Here is a 27,108-nt window from a genome sequence, read left to right on the forward strand (position 1 = left end):
TAAGGGCTTTGACTGAGGACTTCGATCATTCATTTAAAAATCAAATAGCTTTGGTTTTAGAAAACAGATATTTTTCATGAATAGGATAATCTGGTTTTGCTCCAGGCATCATTTCAAACATTCTCTGGAGAAGTACTTCTGAGTCTCAGTTTGCATCTCTAAAGAACCAATGAGATCTGTGCCCTCTCCACCCCACCACGTGGGCTGAATGGCATCTCATGGACCCAAATCCTTTCTTTCATGACTGTCCAGGACTCTTCTCTGGGCCTGATATCGAAAATGTTCACCCCGCACATAGTGGGCAGGACATTTCTGAATGTCACACTGAGAGGAGCCCACAGTGTACTAGCTAACCAAGAAATCAACTTAAAGATATCTTCTTTCTTTCAGAAAGTGGTTATAGTGCAAGTCTAATACAGAGGAGGTTATCTTGATTCCAAGCAACTAAGCCAAGTCCTGTCTTCAGACATAAAGATATACAATTCAAGTCAGTGGCAATTAAGGCAGCACAATCCTCTAGAGTCTTATGGCTAGTCCAGAGCATTTCTCTAGCTTCTATTTAGTTTTTGTTGCTTCAATTTCCTTATCTGCACAATGGGTATAATAACAGTCAACGAGAATTGAAAGACGTAATCAATGAATGATACACTGTCTCCAGAATATGTTCTTCATAAATGTCCATCATTATGACTATGCCCCATCTGATGATATTCAGAAAATTAGGTGAGAACATAGATGTCAGAGAAAAGATAGCCCTTAGCTATAGGCGTTTCAGGCTTCTCTGGTGGCTCAGCGGTCAAGAATCCTCCTGCAAAGCAGGAGACACAGGTTCAAGACATGGGTTCAAGACGTGGTCCAAGCCATGGGTCGGGAAGATGCCCTAGAGCAGGAAATGGCAACCCACACCAGTACTCGTGCCTGGGAAATCCCATGGACAGAGGAGCCTGGTGGGCTATAGTCCATGGGAATGCAAAAGGTAGGACATGACTTAGTGACTAAACCACTACCTCCACCAAAGGAATGTCACACTCTAGTGAAAGAGACAGGGACCAAAGGAAGGCGTTTAATGAGAAAAATCAGGGGAAAAACCTTGCCAGGCCCCTAACCCTCTGTCCCCTTGCTCCTCACAGTTTTTTCACTATGCCAGTCCTAGGAGGGTCCTGGCACAAATCTGCAGAAGAAAATTTGAAGAACATTGATCTTGTTAAAAAAAAAAAAAAAATTCTGGACAATGCATCCAGAGGCTCTTGCCTAAGAACTTGATGAGACAGACCACTAAATTTGGCTGTCTCATGCCACCATTCCACAAATGCCAGGGTCACAAATCTCACCTACACACAAAAGCAGATTTGTATTTATTGTTGTTGTTCAGGCACTATATCAGTGTCCAACTCTTTGCAAGCCCATGGATTGCAGCACACCAGGCTTCCCAGTCCCTCCCTATCTCCCAGAGTTTGCTCAAAGTCATGTCTGTTGAGTTGATGACGTTATTTAACCATCTCATCTTCTGCTGCCCCCTTCTCTTTTTGCCCTCAATCTTTCCCAGCATGAGGGTCTTTTCCAAAGAGTCAGCTCATCACATCAGGTGGCCAAAGTATTGGAGCTTCACCTTCAGTATGAGTCCTTCCAATGAATATTCAGAGTTGATTTCCTTTAGGACTGACTGATTTGATCTCCTTGCTGACCAAGGGACATTTGCATTGAGGAAAGGATAAAATGAGATGTAAGTGAACAGCCACTGAAAAATAAAAGCAATTAACCCAGTATCCATCTAGTCAAAGCTATGGTTTTTCCAGTAGTCATGCATGGATATAAAAGTTGGACCATAAAGAAAGCTGAGTGACGAAGAATTGATGCTTTTGAACTGTGGTGTTGGTGAAGACTCTTCAGAGTCCCTTGGACTACCAGGAGATCCAACCAGTCCATTCTAAAGGAGATCAGTCCTGGGTGTTCATTGGAAAGACTGATGCTGAACCTCCAATATTTTTGCCACCTGATTCTAAGAACTGACTCACTGGAAAAGACCCTGATGCTGGGAAAGAGCAAAGGCAGGAGGAGACAGGGACAACAGAGGACGGGATGGTTGGATGGCATCACCGACTCAACGGATATGAGTTTGAGCAAGCTCCGGGAGTTGGTGATGGACAGGGAAGCCTGGTGTGTTGCAGTCCAAGGGGTCGCAAAGAGGTGGACACAACTAAGCCAATGAACTGATACTGAACTGATATTAGGGTTCTCTGATGGCTCATCAGGTAAAGAATCTGCCTGCAAGGCAGGAGATGCAAATCAGTGTCACAAAGAGATGGACACATCTGAGCAACTAAGCACCTACTACATGCTCTGCAATGTGTAGATGAATGCAGAGCAGAATGAGTTTACATGAGGTTCCAGTTTGGGGGCAAAGAATGGTTTTTCTTTGGGTGGGACAAGGAATAGCAGTTTTCAAGCTTAAGAATACAAGGCAAGATAAAATGATAAATGATGTAGTTGAGATGTTCGTTTGATAGGATTTTAGAGCAATTAGAGAGCACTAAGGATAATGCCGTCTGTCCTTTTAAAGGACAGAGTTGGGTCAAGAAAGATGATCCAATGGAAATTAGAGGCTGTTCCAGGGTGCAATCTGAGTGATAAGCCAAAGGTGGAAATGAGGAAGGCAAATTTGCAGGAAACTGGAGTGTCTATTGTGAATCTTAAAAACTTACATATAGCTTTAAAGAAATTTAATTTTTGAAGCCCTCACTTAATCATACTTTCATTTCATTGCTTATATTTCAGAACAGGCATGACTGCATTCGGGCAAACTGAGACCAAAAGTTCATTTCCAAAACTAAGCCAAGTAGCACAGTGGAAACAAAGATCTAAAGCCTGGCTAGATATTCACTTTCTCATTTCTAATCTCCTCTTGGATATTATGTTCTCAGGTTCCATGAGGAAAATGGTTGGATGGCATCACTGATGCAACAGACAAGAACTTGAGCAAACTTCAGGAGATAGTGAGGGACAGGGAGGCCTGGCCCACTGCAGTCCATGGGGTTGCAAAGAGTCAGACATGACTGGATGACCGAACAACAACAATGTTTCTGAAAGAATATTTTTCTCCTGATAACCCAGCATGTGCATTGTCGTAGCTAACTTCAGGGTAACATCTTCTGACCTTTAGAAGAATACAGTTTAGTGTTGAAGTCTATTCCAGCATCTACTACATGCTTGCCCTCTGAGTCTTTAGTTTCCAATGACATCACCAAATATTTGCACACTGCCCCAAATAATGGTGTTGCCAGACCGTTCCACTCAATGACAGTCTCAGAAGGCCATTGTGCTTGTTAAAGACTGTCCTTATATATTAGCTTCCCTAGTGGCTCAGACGGTAAAGAATCTGCCTGCAATGCAGGAGACCCAGGTTCAGTCCCTGGGTTGGGAAGGTCCCCTGGAGATGGGAATGGCAACCCACTCCAGTTCTTGCCTTGGAGAACCCTCGTGGACAGAGGAGACTGGTGGGCTGTAGCCCATGGGGTGACAAAGAGTCGGACATCACTGAGTCACTTTCACTTTCATATATGAGCATCCTTCAGTATTGAAAGTGCTTCCTTTCTAGACGCTTTTTCAACAAATTTGAAAGGTAGTTGCTCAAGGTGACCAAGTGGAATTTCAGCAAGTCAGTGAACGACAGGAAGCCAATCCTTACTGATAAGGATCCACTTCAAATTAACGATACGCCACAAAAGTAGACAAGAATTGTTCTGGCTTTAGCTGGCAGATATGCTCAGGTGGTACTCAATCTCTGGTCAGACCTGGCAAACCAAATGAATCCTGCCACCTGAAAATCACTGAAGGCTTGTTTTCATGGAAGGCTCTGTGACTGAGCAGAGATCCGGGAAATACAAATGCATTCCTGTGAAAAGCAGTGGTGACCTATGCCTGAGGGCCTCACACACACAATCAGTTAGGACCCTCATCTCCCAAGTGCCTTCAAATGGCTAGAAATTATGCAGGCTAGGCCATGTTGCAGCCTCATCAAAAATAGACTTGCACATTTTTCCCCCTGAGGTCACATGTTAGGTCACCCAACATAAGGAACAATGCACAAAGCCATCCAAAGCATCAATTCACCCCATTTGTATGTGGCCCATGATGGATGGATGAGGAGAGACTAAATGAGACCCCTTTCTCAGAGGCTAACATAAGTTACAGTTCCACTTACACATGAAGCCTAAGTATAACACTAATATATACATGGATCCCGCATTTTTAGAAGAGGTGAGGGGGAAGGATTTCTAATAATATGCTACTGCATACAAAATTCATCTAAGTAAATAATTATTTTTAAACCTAAGATTTAGGCAGTTTTACTATTCCACATTATGCTAATGTTTGACAATTACTAAGTGTGGGTATCAGCCGGCTTTTTTTTTTTTTTTTTAAGTTTAATTTAAAGCAATTTGACACGGAAAGGTTATTACTTTAGTTGCCAATAAAAGCTGTACTTTTAACATAAGTGTACAGTAGGCCCTAGGGTATGTGACTATTATCTTTTCTGCAATTATGTGGTGTTCTACATAAATGTTAAAAAAAAAAACTTAGAAATATCAAAAGTACTAACTTAGATACAATATGAAAGTTCAATAGAAAGAGAACAGAAAATCCGATTATTTTAGATACAACATGGGTTGAGGTTTCCTCCTAGAGGTTATATTGGGATTAGCACCAGCTGGCTTTGAATAAATTAATTCAAAGTATATCTTAAAAACACACACTTAGCAACCAGAATATCGATTTTATGAACATTCTGTCTTGAGATGCAGTTGTTCAATTTCACAAGCTAAATGCCATTAACAGTAAGAGCAAGTCTCTGAACCAATTAACCTATTTTCTGGAGTTGCTGTGCCACCAAAATAAGAAGAACATTTCTCAGATGCTGTTTGCCATCCCAAGCTTTCATATGGCCCCGAGAAAAGAAAATAATTTATTGCCAGTAATTGGGTAATCTAAACCTTTTCTCCTCCCTTGATCTCTTAGCAAGATAGGACTTGAACAAAACAACACACTAATATTTTGTTCTTAAAAAGAAAGAAGGCAACCCAATGCCAGCTCACCTCTTTTCACCTCTTTGCATTTATCTCTGAGGTGCTCAGATTTAACTAATGGGGAAAAGTCAAGGAAAAGAGGCTAGAAAAGAATTTAATCAATAGTGCCTGTCAATTTTTCATTATTATGGGATACTCCCTTCCTATAATAGGAAATCACTCAAGAAAAGTAAGGCCAGCAAAGACAGGGACATTCGCCCAGCCATCTGCTTAATAGGAATATTTAATCCATCAAAGGAGGCCCAAGGGGCACCCCCAAAGAGAGGGATGGGGCTGGAGGAAGCCAAGTTGCACACTCTGGCTTTGAAGACTGACCCATGGGAGCAAAAGTTATGTGGACAAATATTTTTTTAAATCCTCTGTATATCATCACTATTATTATTATTAACATAACATTTCTGGAGAACAGCCTTCTCTGTAAGTGCTGACTAAACACTTTAAAAGCATTGCCTTATTATCCCTTAAATTACCCCAAAGGGGTAGGTGCTGTACTTACACGCATTTTCCCTATGATCACACCAAGGTTCCACTGATTCTAGTGGTCATACTGGAAGTCCAACCCCCATGTGTCTGCTTACAAAATTTCCAGCTTTAGGACAGTAATTCAGTCAGCATCAAGCCGAATAAGCTCATTGAAACTACTTCTCTGTGTGACTCAGTTTCCGTATCCATAAACCAGGGATAACTACAGTACCTATGTCATAAATTTGAGAGGATTGTATGTACTGACGCATATGAAACATTTAGAACCTACTGCATAGTGGACATTCACTAAGAAATGCTACTTTAGTAGGTAACTACTGACTTTCAGCACAACCTATCAGCCTTCTTTAGCAAATGTCTTCTATGCTTCTCTCGGCACTTTGAAAGACACCCACCCCCAAATAAATGAGCCTTCCAGGCACAAGGGTGGAATAAAACTCAGGTACTGATAGGCTATGCTTCCAAAAAATCCTCAGTAGTAAGCGGTTTGTTTTTTGAAGCATCGTCTTTAATTGTCCCAATTCAGTGCAGAGATGTGTTTTTTTTTTCATTTAGCAACTTCTGTTTTGACTCTTTTTTTCAGTGACCCCAAGGAATTGCTTTTCCCCTTCCTGAGACAAGAATTCAGATCACATTAGAGGTTTGTGAGTGAAAAAAAAGTCACTTGCTAATGAAGGCATCTAGTTACCTGCCCAGCATTCATCTCCCAGGTCACCGTTATCGATATAAGTTCATCTCAGATCCAAAAGGATCACTTCTATTTCCTTATCATCTCCACTTCAACGTGAAGGGAGAATCATATGCCATGGAGAAGTAAGATTTGTGAATAGAAGGGACGAGTATAATACCTTAGAACAGTTTGACTTCCATCCCATGAACATCCTTTTCATAGTCACACACACACACAAAGAAACCCTATTGTAGAGATATTATTACACACAGCTACAAAAAAAAAAAAAAAAGAAGCTGCTGAAGCTCAGTAACTCAACCACAGTGACTCACTGGTACCAAGTACAACTGCTGCCTTACCTTCTCCACAAAGCATCCCAAATTTACAGAGAAATCCTGGCCAAGGTATACACAAGACTTTCTCTCATTTTGATCTGAACTGTGGACTTTGCTTTCCAACTCTAGTTCCTGCCTCACTTCTATTATGGATACACCATGGTTAACATATGTAATATCTGCCTTCTTTCTCCCTTCTTGTAATACAAACCCAGTTTTCCTTCAAAACTATACCTCTTCCATCCTCAGCTCATGAGACTCGGTAGGACTACGTACTCCCAGCTCCAAGACTAGGCATGGGCCCCAGGTTTGGTCACTCAGAACACATGCATTCTGGCAGAAATGCCTGGTTCAAGGACTAGTGTGCAACCCAAGCCTGACTACAGTTCTAGGTCCACTGGAAGCATTAGCAGAGAGAGGTTGTCTTTACCCTAGAGTCACTCCAATCCTAAGTCTAAGACTCTAACTCTACAGCATTTGAAGATCTTAAGTGAAAAGTACCTACCTGCAAATAAAGCCATCACAGAGGAAAGCAGACCCCAAATAGGAAGAAAGCAACTTTTCTATCAACATTTAAGTCCCTGGATTCAGCTATGCCTGAAGCAATGCTACTCCCTACACTCTTTAGTTATGTGAGCCAGTAAAACCCCATTTTAATTTACATCCGAGTGGGATGAGTGTCCTGGCCTTCTCTCTAATGCACTCATCCACAAAGGCCTGCACCTATTAGTAGGTTGTCCTCCTTCTGAGTTGTGACCTGTCTCAGTGCATGTCTGATGCAGACCTGCGATTTGGAGAAGTGACATGCCCTTGGTTCTCTTTCGATCATTCCCGATACCTCTCTCTCTGCGTCCTCAGGCAGTTTGAATGGTAAATAACAAAGACAATGCATTGCCCAGACCACTCCATTTCTTAAATAGGAAAGTCTTCTTTCTCTTCTTTTCTGGGCTTGACTGAGTGGGGAATATAACTCAGGTGTTATCTCTGCTAAGGAGATCATGCTTCGTTGCTTTACTCGGATGTCGGTGGGCTCCACGTGGAAGATAGCCTAGTCCACAAGACTACTCAGGCAGTACAGCTGCTTCATGTCAAATGAGGAGTCTATTTCATGCCTATGTGTGCATACAAAGAAAAGAGTTTGAAGCTGGATGCATAGGCTGGAAGGAATATGGCGCTTCTCCTATAACTTTATTTGCATCTGTTTGGGGAAACTTTCTAAGATCATTTTCTGTCAAATTAAATAAACTAACGTTTATTTGCAGACAGGATTATGGGCTGGGAACTGATCACCCTGGATGGCAGCACATCATCCAAAGCCAGGACGCCAAGTGGGCTTCATCAGCTTGCTGGGTCCTAGCTTTTCACTAGTGGCCACTGAAACATTTCTAAGAAACAGAACATCACAGAGATTCAGTCAAGAGGAGAACTTAAATGTAACAAACCCTAGGAGTCCTCTAGGAGAAAGGCCAGGGCCAGTTCAAGATGGCCTGAAACTCAGAGATGGAACCTTTCAGGCTCAGAGAAAGCAGCTCTGCATTGTACCAACTTCTCAGTCAGATCGCCATGGCTTGAATCTGGTCTGAGCCATGAGGTCTACAACCGTGGGGAACTTACTTTATCCTTTCTACGCCTCCATTTTCCCCCTTAATGAACTAGGGTGCCTGGTGTGATCATCACAAGTGTTAAAGGAATGAACTTCTGCTTGTGTGAAACACAGAGGACACGGCTGTGCATACGGAAAATGCTCAATAAACTTGAACTCTGCTATCCGAAATAATCACAGTCAACACAGGTAATTGGAAATACATGGGAAGACTTCACAAACAAGTACATCTGAAAGCATTCCAGAACGATATGGTACAGGACTTGGGGCCAGAATTTATTCACAAGTTTTTTCCAGAAAGGACAGGAAAATCTGACCAGAACTGGAGGAACTTCCAAGTCAAACCTACTATGGGTTGAAAGTCTAGGCTTCCTGTTCTAACGTCTAACCCAGACAGGGATGAATGTGGCAAAAATAAAAAAGCCAGGGCAGAGTGCCTGATGAGCTTTACCAGGCAAGCCAATATGAAGCAAGACCTCAACTATGTTCGGACAAGATTCTGAACAGGGCAAGCTTAGTTCTCTGTCTTTGTATTTATTTTCTTTTACTTTAGTTTCTGAGTAAGAGATCCTTTTGAAAACACTCAAATTTGCTTTGGCTAAAATGAGGAAAAAAACTTTTCAAACCTGAGACCTGACATAAAGGGAGTGGGGCACCCATAAAGGCCAGCTATAAGTCCACAAGACAGAGGTGGCAAGTGTAACTGTAACATCTGAAGACGTGAGAAGAGAGGGAAGGGGAGCTGTGGTCCTTGAACCAGCCTCCTGAAAGGATTTTCTTTGTCAGTACCAGAGTCTGCCTCCTTCCATGTTTTTCTTAGTGATAACTGAAATGACTAGCCACATCCCATAAGACTGTCTTGGAAAGTTTCTGGAAATAGTACAGCTGCCATTAAAAAAAATACATATATATATATATATATATATATATATATATATACACATACACACACAAAAGAGATGATTTTAAGAACTGAAGAGTCAATTCTTAGACATTTGTAAGCATACCAGAGCTCTTAATATTGTTTTCTTCCTTAAAATCTAAACAGAAAGTCTGGAGTCATAGACTATGTTTGCGGTTTCACAAGGTAATCAGATTATGACTTCTTTAAAGGAATATTCCAGTCTAAAGAACTTGTCCAATTGCTGTGCCTCTCATATTAGTCCTTCTCTTACTTGGGGGAACAAGACCATCAAATTACTAGTAACTGCACTATGACCTTGAAGGTTGGTGATATGATAGAACTCTTTGGGCTTAAGATGGACCCATTAACAATGGTTATGATGAGATTCTTGTTAAAATATTAACAATTATCACATCAGTCTTTAAAATTAGGATATGAAATTTACTTTAGAAAAATTAGGAGAGGTCGGATTGGGTAAAGGGAAGGTTGACCTCTTTCAATGTATCAGGAAGAGATCCCCAAGAGTGAACTGAGGGTAAGCACTGTAGTAGAAAATTCAGTCAAGGTAGGAAATCAATCTAAATCAAATTAGCACCACTGACCATACAAAGGGCTTCCCTGGTGGCTCAGTGGTAAAGAATCCACCTGCCAATGTAGGAGATGTGGGTTCGATCCCTGGGTTGGGAAGATCCCCTGGAGGAGGAAATGGCAATCCCCTCTAGCAGTCTTTCCTGGAGAATTCCATGGATAGAGGAGCCTGGTGAGTTACAGTCCATGGAGTCACAGAGTCAGACAGGACTGAGCACGCACACATGGCTATGGCATAGCTATATGGACCATCCTAAAATGTAGGCAACATAATAAAAGCAGGATTTTGCCTTAAAACTTACAAATGCTGAACCTTCATTGGACTATTTCCTCTACATTTGTCCCATGTCCTGAGTGGCAATAAAATACCTTGGTTATCAATCATTAAGAAGATGATGGAAAAGAAAGAACCCAAGAAGTCCTGCATGGTTTTTTAAGAAGTCTGCCCATACCAACAAGAAGGTCATTAAGCAGATAAACTATTAGTTGATCCTTGCTCTCAAAACATTTTAAAACTAGGAAGTTTAGTGACAGAATGGTAATTTATTCTGAATGTAAGCAATTTCAGGTCAGCACATAGTTGAAAATGGTACCCACTCCATGGTTTGGTGTGAGGGGCCTCTGAACATTTCTACCTACAAAATATAACTTCTTGACCTCTTTTTAAGATATGGTAAATAACCCTCTTCTCTGCCCTCCTCACTGACTTCTGTACAACATCACCCATCCCAACCCACCCCCATTTTTAAGGTAAGACATCATAATTATAAGAACATACTATTAAAATACACACATTTTGTCCTGGAGAGATTAATTTGTAACCCATTGCAACAGATTAATTTATCAGTTTGATTTTTTCACTAACTCTGCTGCTAAGTCACTTCAGTCGTGTCCGACTCTGTGCGACCCCATAGATGGCAGCCCACCAGGCTCCCCCGCCCCCGGGATTCTCCAGGCAAGAACACTGGAGTGGGTTGCCATTTCCTTCTCCAATGCATGAAAGTGAAAAGTGAAAGTTAAGTCGCTCAGTCGTGTCCGACTCTTAGCAACCCCATGGACTGCAGCCCGCCAGACTCCTCCATCCATGGGATTTTCCAGGCAAGAGTACTGGAGTGGGGTGCCATTGCCTTCTCCTATGGTTCAATTTCTATCTGTAAATTAGGGAATAATAATGGTATTTATCTCACAGAATTGGCTACAAATTAAATAATTCACACAATATGTCTGGCATTCAGTAAGGGCTCAACAGATGTTGGCTCATTTTGCAACTGTTGCCACTGCTTGTAAGTATCAGCTGCGAGTCTCATGGTTATGACTATCGCACTGCAAAATCTAGAAGTAAGAGGGAAAGCAAGTTCTGTCATGCAGGGAGCTGCCCAGTTAGACCACAGAGCACAGGAAATGGGGACTAGACAAAGTGTGGACTGGCGTGAAGGCAGGGGTTCTTACATCCTTTTTTGTTACCCTACTTCTGAGCAAGTGTATCTTCTCCAATCCTTATATATCCTCTGAGAATGCAGGAAGAAAAATAATCTCTTCAAATTTCATTAAATGGTTCAGAGGCCACTTTTTTTCCCTTCTGAGGAGAACCAGGCTGCAAGATTTAAACGCTCCTAATGAAAGATTTTCTCAGCTCTGTTAATTAGTGTCAATTGCAATGGTGGTTTCTGTTTCAAATCCATTCCTGTTAGCCACTTTACCCTTACATGATGCTACAAAAGGCTGCAGCAGGCAAGAGGTAAACCCTACTGAATAGTCTCCAGTCAAAATGGTTGGGAGGAATTCCTGAGGGCCCCAGTGAGGTATGTTTATTAATCCATATCATAGTGAAAAACAAGACAAAAAAGTGAGAGCAGGTATGTAATGTATAACCTGACGCAAAGCTGTCAGAGCGGAAGGGTGTGATGGGGAACAGAAATGTGTGGAAAGTGCACACGCTGGTATATCTCATAGCAAAGACCAATGTCTGTGGTTAGGATCCTAATTACACGTGGATGATTGAAAAAGCTACCATTAGGAAAGATATCTATGTAAGCAGCATTCATCTCTATTCATTCATTCATTCAACCCACATTTATAGAGCTCCTACTTGGGATGCAGCTCACAATTTTACTGGAAAGACAGACATTCAAATGAATTATATAAACGAAGAGATGGATGGATTAATGGATAGATGGATGGATAATAGGTAGGTAGATAGTTCACAGTGAACAGTGCTGGGTGACAAATATAAGAAGGTTAACTAAAGATGACAGCCACTATAAAGGAAAGGAAGGTTATGCTGTAAAATGTCATGCAGAACTCAGGCCTGAGAGGGAAGTAGCAGAGACCAAGGGAAAGGTTTGGCGGGAAAAGGCAGCAAGAGGAGTGTGAGTCTCCACTGCCGAGAAGCACATCTCCTCCTTCCTCCCCTCGACACCAAGAAGCAGGCAAGGAAACCCAGGAGTGGTAGGAGGACGGCTTATAAACAAAGGTCCTGGTCCCGTCTTTGGAGGTCAGGCATCCCAAGATTTGATGACTAAAAGGTGGCAGAGGTAAGACCACTTCAGCCCTCCTCTCAGAGTCACGGCTGTGGGAGATACAAAATCTGTGGAAGAGAACAACTTTCTCGAGTTCTCGTTTTAGTTTAAACAAGAAGATAAATGGCCTGCAACACTTTCTGTAAAGACAGGGAGCTGACATGTAAACTTTAAGCTCCAGTGTAATGATATCCCTTCAAGAGTATTTATGTTACCGTCACATGTGGCTTCGGAATGAAAGCCAAATGGCACACTATAAAAGTCTTTCGAGACGACCAGTTCTGGCAAATCACTAGAATCCTGAGCTCCTTCCTAACAGTGAACGCTGCTTCTTCCAGTTACTTGTGTGCCCCTGAATGGTTCCACAGAACAACAAAGGCCTTCAGAGTCCAAAACTTCCCAATGGCCAAGGGGATGGCAGTGAAGATTATCCGAGTTTCCCTAACTGGACACTCACTCAGCCAGCTGCTTTACAAAATCAAGAGTCAGTAACTAAACACACAGACTCTAGAGCCAGACTGTCTGGAGCTGAGTTTTAGCTCCAACATTTGACAGCCAATGCAATCTTGAGCAAGTGACCCAAGCTTTTCACCTCCGTTTCTGCCTCTGAGACGTGGAGACAGCAACAGCACCTCTCTCACATGGACGTGATACACAACAAAATGAATACACGGGATACACTGGAGCCGAATCTGCCATCAGGAGGGTGACCAATGCTGATCCTCCCCACTCCCCAGAGAGAAAGCTGTTTAGTCAATTAGGTTCAGAGAAAAGAAGAAAGATACCTGAAAATACACAGCTAAGCACGGGGCAGGGCTAGGATGCAAACACAAGTCTGAACTGCTCCGTGTTTTTCCCACTGACTGCACTATGTTCCCGGTAAGCACTGGCAAGTGAGTATGCATGAAGGCAAGGAGACGGCCGGAAATAACAGTGGTGCAAGCACCATTTTCTTGAGAAGACAGGTTGTGAATTTACCAATAAGGATTCCCCCACAAACCACCTTTCCCACCAATCTGTAGCTCAAGTCCTGTTTATCCTCAAACAGAAGTAACATAGCAAAGGAAGGATGCCTGGAAACTTATAAATGCTCAAGCCTCAGTGGACTGTTCTACTACATTTGTCTCATGTCCTGAGTGGCAATGAAGCTGCTGTTTTTGTTCAGTCACTAAGTCGTGTCCAACTCTTTGTGACCCCATGGACTGCAGCACATCAGGCTTCCTTGTCCTTCACTATCTCCTGGAGTTTGCTCAAACTCATATCCACTGAGTCGATGATGCCATCTAACCATCTCATCCTGTTGCCCCCTTCTCCTCTTGCCGTCAATCTTTCCCAGCATCAGGTCTTTTCAATGGGTCGGCTCCTCACATCGGGTGACCAATGTATGGGACCTTCAGCATCAGCCCTTTCAATGAATATTCAGGGTTGATTTCCTTTAGGATTGACTGGTTTGATTTCCTTACTATCCAAGGGACTCTCAAGAATATCCTCCAGCACCGCAGTTTGAAAGCATCAGTGCTTCGGTGCTCAACCTTCGTTATGGTCCACCTCTTATATCCATACATGACTACTGGAAAAACCATAGCTTTGACCACATGCACATTTGTCAGAGAAGTGTTGACAATAAAGTGTCTTGGTTATCAATCAAGTCATTAAGATGGAAAAGTAAGAACCCAAGAAGTCCTGCGTCGCTTTTTAAGAAGTCAGCACTTATCAACAAAGTCATTAAACAGGTAAACTATTAGCTGTTCTGTGCTATCCAAACATTTTTGAATTATGAAGTTTAGTGAAAGTGTTGTCATTCATTCACTGTTTGAATGTACCCAGATAAAAGAATTTGTGGGGTACTGCATGTAATCTTAATAAGTAAAGCAAAATCTAAATTTTCAATTTTAGATGTGGCATAGTTTCTATATTTTTTACACAAGAACTAATTTCAGAAAAAAGACCCATGAGTATACACTTGTACTTCATAGAAAAGTACTGGATTTATCCAGCTCAAATAGGTAAAGTGTCTGGCCTCATGAAAAACAGGCTGGTAAATTTCTTTAAGTGACTTCAATCATTCACTGATTCACTACAATAATACTTCAATTTTTCACTGAAGTCTAATTGACTTACAATATTATATTAGTTTCAGGTGTATAACATACTGATTCAATATTTTTATACATTAATGATACAATCACTATGATAAGTCCGGTTATCACATGTCACATACAAAGTTATTACAATATTACTGACTATATTACCTATGCTGTATTTTACATTCCAGTGACTTATTTATTTTATAACTGAAGTTTGTACTTCTTAATCCCCATCACCGGTTTCATCCGTTCCCACACCCTAAAAATATTTCTTGAGCCTGTATTATGGCACTGTAGCCCTGGAAAGTCGACACGTATCTTTTGTGTCCCGCCAGCAAGAAAGTCTTTTCAGTAAACAAATCAACTAGAAAATTATAAGTAGTGATGAAACTACTTTGGCCACCTGATGTGAAGAGCTGACTCATTGAGAAAGACCCTGATGCTAGGAAAGACTGAGGGCAAAAGGAGAAGGAGGCAGCAGAGGATGAGATGGTTAGATAGCATCTCAGGATGTGAGGTGAGGCGAGACAAGCAGACTAGCGGGGAAGCCTCTGCCTCTGCCTCCCTCAAGAATGTGGGCCACGAGAAAGTTGCCACGGAACTGCTGAGTTCAAAGACACAGTGACACAGGTACGGTCCAGGGTCAGGGCCACCACGACTGCCACTCAACCCCAGGAAGTCAGTGAACAGCACAAGGATATGTCTGCAAACAAACCCAACATCTTCAGGCTTGTGCCTGCCAGCAGCAGCTGGAGTCACAGGAAAGGTGTTCGCTTCTGTCTTCCAAACACCATCTTCATGCACTTGCAGGGGCCTATGTTCTTTCAGAACCCTAGCTGCAAGAGAGTCAGAGAGTTGTGGATTTTAGCTACCCAACTGATGATCCTAGAAGGAAGATGAAACCAACGCATTCACCATAGTAGGCATTCTGGGAAAGGCTTTATTTGATGAGAACTTAAGGCTGCCTGTCCAACAGGTTTGAGACTTCACTGGGACATAGCCAGTTCCAATCCTAAGTCCCTATTGGTAAAGGAAACACCATTCATGGCCCCCAATACACACATATACACACACACACAAACATAACTAGTGTATCATGGGACTGGTGATAGGGATCAGAAGTTTCTAGCTGAGGGACAGAGGAAAACATACAAAAAGTTTAACATACAAAGGAATATTTGCAAGGGGCATAAAGAGTTGGATCAAGGAATGCCAGGAGTGGTAGTGGTTAGTGGTTAGAAGTAGTAAAATTACGAGCTCTAAAGGACAAGAGAAGGCTGTCCGTTGCTAAGGGGTGAATGCAAAGGGAAAGTTGAGAAAATGCTTTAGATAGGCCGTTCACCTTAAGGTAACCACTGCTTTGTGACCATCATATCTATTACTAATGGAAGGAAAAAATACTAGCATTGCTCCCTGAAGTCAGAGATGGGTAGAGCTAAGTAATACTAAGCATGTTACAAATATACCATGCTCTATAGACTGGACTTTATAATCATTTCCACACACAAAAAAAGAGAATTTATAAGTCAATACAAATGCAGCTATTTCCTTTAAAAATGTTTTGTATTATGATATATGATATACACAAACATATGTTCCAAAGATGTGATTATGGATTAAAATAATGAAGTACTCTCAAATCCACCATGTAACTTAAGAATTTTAGAGCTGAAGCTGCCTGTGTGTGTTTTCCCTCATATTTCTAACTCATTCTCTTTTGTTATCCCAAAGTTTGTAATTTCTTTTTCTTGCTTTAAAAAATATATAGTTGATCCCATATATGTGCAGTCTGAAATCATTTCAAGTTTGCACACCACAAGTGATTTCCAGGTGATAGAAATTAATACTATTGCTAATGAACATTTGTCAAAACTTATCAGAATTAGAAAACGAACAGAAGTCTTGAGTATTTCCAAAAAGGATGGAAAAAAGAAAGGCAGACATCTTCCATGAATGGTTAATTCACCTTGTAATTTGAGCACGTTTTCATTTAAAAAAAGAATAGTTTAATCATAAAATCCTTTCAGATGTGCCAGTCGGCTAAAACAGTGGCTAATTTCAACTGTTTTTCACAATGGTGAGCAAGTTGCAGAGTTAATGAAATTAAGCTTCCTTCATTTCTCTCAAATTCTCCCCACAAAGAAGAGCTGTAACGTACAAAATGCAGCCTTTGGTGTGTGGCCGTGCTGGTTTTCAGGACTGGAGCCATCACCGATTTGTCACACGGCCTCTTAACAACGTATTTGTATTTTGCAAAATGTATAATTTTTTGTAGCCCCTGAACAAATATATTTACATAACTGTGTCTAACGAGAAATTACATTTAACTTCTCAGAAATGACAATAAGTAAAACCTGGACTGCCAATTCCACTTCATTAGTGTGGTAGAAATGCATTCCAAATGTTAATAAAAATTCCAACATGCTGATAAATTAGAGCTTCTAAGGAGCATGTGACACCTTGGTTAATATATTCAACCTCAATTATATTTCTCTTCAGCACCCTGTTATCTGGAACCTTTGCTGGCAATCAGAGGTGCTGTTTTTCAGCGGCCAATTTTCTAGATAATGTAGCTTATCAACACTGTGGGTAAACTTGCCAATGGAATCAGGCTGCACTGAACCACACACACGCTAATTGCATCCCTTTTTTATGCATATTTACAGACTGTCACTTCAAAGAAATCAGTGGCCCATTGAGGCACCCAGTTAGCTGGAAGAATTGCCTCTTGCAAATGAAAATTAGCAAACAAGCTAGTGATAAATATGAAATGAACAAAGTATAAAAATACTGTTTTGTTCAGAAACTTCCTTGTCATCCCAATTTATGCTCTCAAAGAAAAGGAGTTGGGAACCTGGGATGTGCCTTTTGTTTCAAACTAAGAAAGAATTCTTCCTTAAACCCACTAACTAGGTAAAAGCTTATTAGCTTTTCCCTCTGCTCCCACGCCACCCCCACCCCAAATTTCTATTCACATAAACAGGTTATTAAATCCCGTATTAGATTTGCCTTGGAGTTTGAATAGACAAATGACATGTTAACACTTCAGAAACAATTAACCCTGGGAACTTAATTAAGTTCTTCTGACTTTAAGGAAGCACATTTCAAAATAATGTTTCTAAACTCTCTGAATTTGTTCAAGAATAGCAATGCTTTCCTTCTCTCAAGTATTCCTAAGTTCAACAGCAGAAAGCTTTGGCTGACTATATATGGATAAAGGTTACGGTGTCACGAGCCTGCTGCAATTTGACTAACTCAGAGTGAGTATTTAAAAAAAAAAAAAAAAAAGACAGGTACCAAAATATAACAATACTTAAAAAAAATTTTTTTCCAAAAGTCCCAAACACTACCCATCTATAAAAGTGAAAATGACTTTATAACTATGTCCTGGGAACTGCATACAAACAAAAATATTGAGATATGGGCTGTGTTTTTGTCTGAAATCCCTTCCCTTGCTTTTTAGAATAACATTTTGAAATCTTTCACCACGAGGACAATGTTGTGAAGGTAACATTAGGTTTTGGAAAACATGTCATTTTAATACAAGCAGGTCATTTTAAGTTAAAATAAACCACATACCAATTAAACTATAAATACTTTCAAAGGTCTGCCAGAGTGAGCAATTTAGAGTGGCAAAACTCAACAAATAAATGGCACTTAAAGTCTTAGCTTACGGCTCAGGTTCAATGGTACTTTATTTGGATTGGAGAACTAAGTATCATGCCTGATGTATTTCACAGTTTCAACAGATTCCTAAATTCCTCATCACTACCATTAGATATACAATGTCATTTGAGAGCTTTTTTTTTTTTTAAAGCACAAGCAACAATATAAATATTGATACAAACACTGGGGAAAACATTGCTATTTTAAGAAACACACTACACCTACATGCCTACTGCTCATTTCTTACACAAGAAAATACAGTTCTTTAGTAAATTAGTGCTCATCTGTGTGCACTAATTTAGACAATTATTTAATATCACTTTCTAAACTGACATACCATGGTATGTTTATATGTCTGTCTCCCTGCCCAGACTGTGAACTCCTTGAAGACAGATATCTAGTTGCGGAAAAATGAATAAAACAGAGAGCCCACCACTGAGGAGTTGAAAGTGTATGAGGGGCAGGAAAGACACTTACTCAAAGTTATTATGTACCAGGGAGAGGAACAAAGCCGTACGAGACCCTAAGACAAGACTAGATGATGACTCTGCCCAGGGCTCCGGGGAAGAAATCACACAATTGCTGACACTGGAATCAGATCTTAAATGATATCTAACACTTCAATCCAGCAGGAAAGGGCATTTCAGGCACAATGAACCACAAAGGCAAACCAGAAGGCTGGAAGGTACATGAACCAGTCATGGAAAAGAGTTTTGGTGATACGAAATCCTAGGCTGGGCGGGTACATGGGAGTGGGGGCGGACAGGAGCATCCACAGTACAGACAGACAGAAAGATCTGAATTCTGTCTGACTCACCTTTACCTTTCCTATCTTTTTGCTCTGGGGAAGACCAAATGTGGGGGAGGCTATGTGAGCACTTTTGAAACAGAAAAATTCTCATGAACATGGACCAGAAGACACCCTGATTTTTAAAAATGAGTAACAATTTTAATTTTTAAAGTTCACCTTCCATGCTATCAAGTTATATAAATACATATTCCCCCAGCACCCTTCTAGGGTTTGTCTCTAATACAGTAAGATTGATTTCACAAGACACAGATCTCCTTTTCCTCTATACAGACACACTGAAGAATATGTCTCAATCGCTCCTGAATCAAGTAAATATTAACAAATTTCCCTGTCTCTTAAAGAGGCTAACTGAAATTTGGCTTAATCTTTAGTCCTCAAAATGTCTGGAGGAAAAGACAGCAGTCGCATCTCATGGGGCAGAGTCTTGGTTTATCCAAAACACTTAGTTTATTGAAAACAGTTTTGAACTTTAACATTCAAAAAAAACCTGCTTTTTGTGAATGGGCAAAAATAAAAAAAAACATCAAAAGATAAGGCGTTATATAATATCAAAGCTAGGTAGTTGGTTTCAGAGAAAATTTGTGGATTGATTAATACATCATTCACTATTTCTTAGCTATTTTATAATACAGACACTGCTCCTAGAACATAAAAGGCAAAAGAATCATGGTAATAGTAACAGTAATATTTTAGCAGCTAACAATTTCAGCACACTATCTGTCAGGAACTCAGCCAGTGACGTACAGTATGCCATCTAATCTCTAGAACCTTCCTTTGAAGGCAGTATTCTCAGCCCTGGGTTTTATAAAAGATCCTTTTCCATTCTGTTGGACAAGACCGTGAACCAGTTAATGACAGAGCCAGGATTCCAATCTGAGTCGCAGCCTTCCAAGCCTGGGGTGGTAACTACTGTAAGATGCTGCCTCTTCCTAAATAATGTGAGATTGTTTCTCTTTTTCAACTTGAGCTTGGCTGAATTCTGTTTCACTCTTTCCACTGGTCCACCTCTCTGGTAGAGGATAAGCTCCATGAGGGCAGGAACTGTATCTGTCCTGGCCACCACAGTAATCCCTAAAACAAGCACGGAGCAGGCAAAGAGTAGACACTCACTATATGAATAAATAAAATACGTCTCTTTCCCTTTATGACTTGAATAGTTCATTTGTCAACTAGCTGTTTTCTTGTTCTCGATAGCCTCAAAAACATACGTATCAATGCCTAAAACTACAAGGATTGAACAATTCCATTCTCTCGTACCCATACATTTGCAATCACAAATGATTTACATCCAAAGAGTGCCACTCTGCTGTCACCGCCAGTGTGCCCTTCCTAAGGAGGAGCCCTGGGCTCCTGTATGCTTTCCCAAGTTTTTATTCATCTGCGACTGGGCACTGGATGAATATAAATGTGAGTAGAGTCCCTCTCCCTTCTAACTTTTGAAAATGAAATCCCTATAAGGCAGTTGGAGGATAATTCCATAAGCAGAAATTTCACTAGTCTCAACATTCCACAGAGGTCAAAGATCATTTTAATAATTTTTGTAGCCAAAAAATTGTACCCTTAAACCAATGGAAAGTGATTTTCAATAGGGCTATTACCCCACTTAATACTATCAATCAAAAAAACCATAGGCTTCAATATATAAATGTATGTTCTACATTCAAATTTGGAGAAATACATATTTGCCTCATAAATGAAAACAACGTAACAGCTAAAATACATGTCAAGGATGTGCCTTTATCTTGCTGAGTTTCTCGCTGTTTATTTTTTTCTTACTCTTCATCAGACACCTGTTTTGTATTGAATTCTTCATTAAAAGGTTTTACTGTTGTTGTTGTTTTCCTTTTCTCTCTATTCTCAAGCCCTTTGCTTTTTGGATTAAAGCTGCAGTGTTTATCTGTATTCTCAGACTCCCCTTTCACTGGTCGGGAGGAGAGTTTTCCTTTGTGTTAGAATTATTCACAGGGCCCATGGAATGAGGGCTGAGTACAAAATAAACTCCAGCTCAGGAAAAAAAAAAAAGTGTTGTTTGAAGAGGATGGCTGTGGAAAGTTCACTGAGCCCAGGACGAAATAAACAAATCTAGAACTAACTTGGGAGCAAGAATATTCTCAGAGCAAGCAGCCAAGCTGGGAGCCAGAGCAAAACAGAGCGTCCTGACATCTGTTTTGTTTTCATTTCAGGAATGAAGAACACCTTAGTCCTCACTGATTGTTTTGCTCTGAGAGTTCCTTTGGACTTTTGCTAAATCCAGAGAAAACCTGGGACAACTTGGATAAATGTGAACATGCAAAGTATTTACTTCATATTTAAAAGAAGGAAGAGAAAAAGAAAGTCAGAGAGAAAAGAGAGAGGTACCTTTGAAAGTTTCAAAACATCAGGTAATATACAATTTATTCTGAATATTTTTGACACAAATCACCCTATAATTGCCATTTCTGCAAGGTGTCTCAATTACAAGAATACGATGTGGTTGTTTAAATGCCTATACATTTGTCTGAAGAAGAGAAAAAGCCACAACATTGTCTATTAAATGTCAGAAAGCCTTTTCTTTCAGTATCGAGGGCTTGGACAGAACTCAGGAAATACTTCAACTGCAAAAGAAATGTTAAAAGCCACCCTTCAAGCTACTGGAAAACCTATTATCAAATGTTAAAACCTTTTAAAAAAGAAAATCTGTGACTATCCCAAGGTGGATCACAGATCTTTGTTTAGCAAAGGTTGGCCATCACGGATAACCAAAGACAGAGTAACAAAGGACGCAGTCTACCTGCTCATTAGAAATTACGATGCTTCAATTAAGAAACTCAAGAACAGGGATCTGATGACGTGTGTTCTCTGGATGCAGGAACCACAGTTACTTACAGAAAATGCCGTCCGTGTTTCTCTTTATCACATCTCTAAGTCATCATGTCAGCACTTTGGACGCTGCGAGCTGTCACTGTGTGTAAGAACCGGGGGGTGAGGGGGAGCGGGAGGGGAAATGAACATAACTTTCCTACAGAAGGAAAGCAGTGTGGAGAAATATACATCGTGTACATGCACAGGCGGACAACCTTTCACTTCTTTTTTTCGGTTCATAGGACCTAATGAGAATTAATTAGCACATTCCTAAATCATTTGCCCCCATTTCCTCTCTAATGTGTGTATCTATGCATAACCAAAGATTTTGTAAAGAAAGGAGACAGAAACCAGAAAGCTGAGGTCAGAGGCAGGAGCACAGATGTACAGATGTACATATAAATGGATGTTCTGAGACTGTCTCTTTGTGATGAGGAATTACAAAGGATTTTAATTCAGCCCCTTTGATTTGAGCGCTCCTTTTTTTCTGTTCTAAATACAGTACCTACAAGCCCCCCAAATTCATCTCTTACAGACTTGGAAGATTTAAAAATTTCTCCAAAATGCCACATGTCAGTCAAAAAAGCAAGTGATTGGCTTTTAAAATTATAATTTAAAGCACAATGACGAGAGGGTATATTTTCATTAAAATTTAACCCTTTTTTAAGCTCTTGAAGCTCTGATATCTGGGGCTTTGGGGAACACACTGAAAACTTGGGGGTTTTGCCTGCATATCCTTCTGAGTTAAAAAGAGCTACAAACAAAAGCACACAATGGACTGTGTAGCCCGTATTAACACAAGGCTATGTCCTTCAATATACAACTCAGTGCAGGAGATATACAGAAAAGTTAAGAGTCATTTCCATCTGTAAATATTTAGAAATTAAATCTAATAGGTAAGGTTTAAACCGTACATGTACGGGAATTTTATTTTTTTAATGGAGTCATTTTATACCCTCTGAGAGGAATCATTTTCTATAAAGTATAACCTTTCTATACTATGATTAATCATTCTTGCATCATGGTAATAGTGAATTAAAATTAAAAGAATATTCTACTCTTTTAGGGACAGAGTAATCCCAAAACATAAAAAAAAAAAAAACTGAGGGTTCAAAACATTTTCTTTTCCTTTATGCCAGCATTATAAAGCATCACCTTTGGGCAAGTACACACATCTACACATGTGATAAAATTTCATAGAATTATACAAAATAGTTGTTCATATTGAAAAACTGACAGAATCACATAAGGAACTATAGCCCAGTTGACTATTTTGCACGTCAGTTTCTCACTTTTGATACATACTGTGGTTATGTAAAGTGTTACTATAAAGGAAAGCTGGGTTAAGGATATGTGGTACCTCTCTGCTGTTTTTTTACAACTTCTTATATATCTACAATTATTTCAAAAGAAAAAAAAATCACCTCTATCCAAGTTTTATAAGTCTGAATTCCCAGACATTATGTTGGAGTTTCACAATGCAAGGAAATCAAATAGCTTTTCACTAAAATTTAGATCTACAGAGCTTTCAAAGAAATTTCTGAAAGGTTCAAAAATGCATCCTCCAATTGACTCCAACTTGAGGGAAGTCAGATTAAGTCTTACCATCTTTCAAGTCCTGATCAAGGGCAAGTCTCTAACTTTCTCTGATTGCCTTATACCTTTTCTGGTCCTAATACCTATCCACCTCCCCAAGCAGAAACAATGTCTCCCTGATCTCACATCAGTCAAGTGTAGTGGTTAAGAATCTAGAGTCAGATTGTTTCTCGGATGCTATCTGCTCAACCTTAGTCAAGTTGCTTAACCTCTCAGAGCCTCAGTTTGCTAATCTATAAATGGGGGATAATAACAGTATCTAGTGCATAGCATTACTGTGAGGTTTACATGAAGCAGTGGGTGCAAAAACCTGACATGTAACAACACTCTACACCAATGTCAGCCATGACCTAGGGTACTGCTTTGTATATACACATCTACTGTAGGAAGTGAGTAGAGGATAAAGAAGAGGAAACCCGAGCCATACAGATCTTTAAATGCTGGTCCCTCCTCTTGTTAACTACATGATCTACCCTACCTCCAAGCCACAGCTCCCTTGTCTGTAAGAGACTAATGATACCGGGCACTCAGTAAGCATGCAGCACCAAGCTTTTTTTGTTACTGTTGCATCTACCAGACCGTAAATATTTCTCTTGATTCTGTTTTGCTGTGATATGAAATCCTGATAGGCAAGGCAGAGTCAGCTGCCATTGCAGCTTCCTGTCTCCTGCCCAGCATCAGTACAAAAGAGATGTCTCATGAATGTTTTTTTTTTTTAATTTTTAAAAAGCTAATGATTGAAAAATAAAACTTAAAAACCACTTGAACCACATCACTAAGGACCCAGCAGTGAAAAAGACATTTACGAAACCATTCTGGTTGCCAAAACCTTTTTCTTTTTACGAGGATGGTACCTCTTTTGAATTTCCAGAAATTGAATATGTGAAACTTAGCCTCAAGGAGAGCTGTAAGTTCTGGGTTCTGAAGCCCAGGAGGTGTCCACCAACAAAAACCCTGCTGTGAACACTCAGGTCCCAGAGTAACTAAGTGAAAGTTACATCTGCAGAATACCAGCAATAATGGGAGGGCCTTACCTGTCTTTAGTAACATATGCCCATGGGCTGCTGGTTAAATAATATGCTTGAAAAGTTGAGAAATGCCCACAGTAATGGCCTGGGACGCTATCCTTCCCTGTAACCATGTTTATTCCTCTGCTCTCACCTCCTCATCACAAAGGGCTCTCGCCATCACCCTGAAGTCACTTAAAGGAATGGAAAATCATCTTCATGAAGTAGCTGGTTTTCTGTCCTAAGTCCTTATTGACTGTGACTTGAGAAACCCTCCTACAGATAAATCTAACACCCCAATAATTCAATATTTTTCTTCAAAACAAAAACCATTAGCATTTTATTAGAAGAAATATTTCATCTCTCTCTCTCTCTATTTAAACACGCCACAGATGTAGCACTCTGTGTGGGTTGTTAGAAAGTCAAAGAATATAATTTCTTGATTAATTGCCATACACAGGATCCAAGTTATGCACAATTTTGGTAGTTAACCCCACAACCTCCCATAAGCAGTCTTGCTAAACCTTCCAAATAAGCACATTTCTGATAAATCACTTGCAGCTCTTTAAGTGGATCAGGCTTTAAGTTATTCCTTGGGATAGATCATGTCATTTTCAAAGTGCAAGAACTGCGGGAGAGAGATTCCATAGTAAACCTCTGCTGTGGTAGCTTTGTTTCACTTGCAGGCTTCAGGAGTCTTGGTCAATATTTCTTACTTTATTTTTAACTATGTTGTGGTCTACAAAATGGTTGGCGATTCAGAAATTACATCAAGAGTCTAAAGATAGACTTCAATAAATGCAGCAGTTCTTGAACAGGAAAAGAAAATGCCTGTTGGTTTTAAGAATGTTGGGAATCCAAGAGCTATTCTTCGTTGGGCCAATTAGAGTCGGTCCCTCCAAAAGCAAGTTACCGTCTCTCTTTCAACCATCCACTTAACTGGGCGCATGAATATAAATCACAGGGATCCCTGGATATTGGAATAGTGCTCAATTCTGAGCTATAGATACCTTTTTATGGGCTTTTTCCCCCAGCACAGGAGGAAAAACAAGTTTTGGGGAACAGTTCCCATATTAGCTATTTCACCAACAGAATAAGTGATGTGCCCGAGACAGCGGGGCTGACAGCAGCAGCAGCAGAGAAGGTCAGGTCTCAGGTGCACCTGGTGGATGCTCTTTTATGCCACCCGACCTCAAGGAATACTATCCCACGTTTCCACCCGCATGAAAATTCTTTGCAGGTGATCCTATACCCCTCTTAAGCTCTTCTTTTTCCAGGACAAGCATAACTATAAAAAGCATCTCATCTTATCTCAAACAGAATTAGTCAACCGATACATAAATGGCAAGCAACTGGCCTTCAAGGCCAATTCAAACCCTTAGCCAACTCCTCCATTTCTCTGAAAATTTATCTTCTTTAACACCAGAGGTGTGTTTCCCTAAATGTGAAGTTATTTGGGATTCATCCAGACAACCTTTTCTTCTTTAGTTCAAAAAGTGTGGGGGTATACAAGAATTCTGGAATGGATGACAGTCAATTAATCGTGACTTTCTAGTAAAGGAAAAACACGCACTGGTACTCTCCTCTTGAATACCACATCTTTGTAAATCAGGGACAATATATGTTCATTAAAAATAAAAACTGCATTTTTTAAAAATATTCTCTTTAGTTTATATGATCTAAGTGTCCCGTAGTAAGCATGTTCCACTTTTGCAAATAAAGATGATCTTTAAAATACATTAGACAGAATTTTATAAACGTATCAATACTGTGTCAAAAATACCGTAAGAATGTCTCCCTGAAGCTCATGCCAAGTTTTGTTCACTTTGTTGTTGTTTAGTTTTGTTTTGCTTTTTATGTTTCCCTGACGAGCCCAGCTTACTTCATTATTAGACTACAAACCATTCAATAATTGACTCCTCCAAAGTATTTTACTGAATCTGTAAAATGAGAATGAAGGGGGAAAAAGGAAAGAAAAAAACATGAACAAAAATGTCCTCTAAGTTTTCCTACACATATCCTATAATTTTCCAGTTGGCTTAACCACTAAACATATTTAAATAACCAACCAACATATTTATTTAACATTCGGCAGATGGACATGATGGAAACATCATGATTTTCAGATGTACTTTCATAACTGCAAGGTTTTCCTCTTGCCAGGATCACAACAGGTTCTTAAGGTAAAGCTGCTCCTACCTGCTGTTTCTTTAATGTCAGAGCAACGCTCAACCTCAACATGTCCACTCAGATTAATTTAAAGCCCTGACATTATAGCGGAAATCAAATCGTTCTCTTCCATCTATTTTTTACCCACAGCATAAAAGAGACTATTTTACATGTTAATAGTAATCTGATGTGGTTGTATAAATCTGATATAAATATGATACTCTGTTTGGAAATGATGCTAATTTAGTTTAAAATGGAGATTACATTTCAACTTGTAAAAAGAGCAGGATGGAATATTAGCATTCATGGCTGTTATATAATTTCCCTTTACACTACACAAGTGTTACTCAAAATCTTTTCTGAGCCTCTTTGTCCAAAGATTTCCCATTCTTCCTATAAGAAAAAGGACCTCTCTATTTAACTATAAGTTAAACAGGTGGTACAGACCCTTGAAAAAAGATTAACAACAACATTATAAATGCATTTTTGAAGAAACATTTAAAGTTACAGTGTAATAAACTGAACAGAATGTCATAAGAATGTCAAACTGGGCACAGTAAAAATAAATGTTATTCCCAAGGAAAATAAAAAGTCTGCATATTTATGTAACATTCAGCAGATGGACGTGATATTAATATAGGGTTTTCAGTTGTACTTTTATAGCTACTAGATTTTCTTGCCTAACTTGGCAACCCGAGGCACCATTTGAGTTTTGGATTTGGACAATACTGCAACAGATGTCCAG

The 27,108-nt window shown here is 39.9% G+C and overlaps 1 long non-coding RNA gene across 1 annotated transcript in view; it reads right to left on the minus strand.

Annotated features, from left to right (window-relative positions):
* LOC104976682 (uncharacterized) overlaps positions 1-24,583 on the minus strand; it is a 692,169-nt gene extending 667,586 nt beyond the window's left edge. The window contains exon 1 of the long non-coding RNA XR_003031815.2: positions 21,616-24,583. This is a non-coding gene — a long non-coding RNA (uncharacterized lncRNA). The remainder of the gene's footprint in view (positions 1-21,615) is intronic.
* Between the last annotated feature and the right edge of the window lie 2,525 nt (positions 24,584-27,108).

Source organism: Bos taurus, chromosome 22 (assembly GCF_002263795.3).
Source record: "Bos taurus isolate L1 Dominette 01449 registration number 42190680 breed Hereford chromosome 22, ARS-UCD2.0, whole genome shotgun sequence".
NCBI lineage: Eukaryota > Metazoa > Chordata > Mammalia > Artiodactyla > Bovidae > Bos > Bos taurus.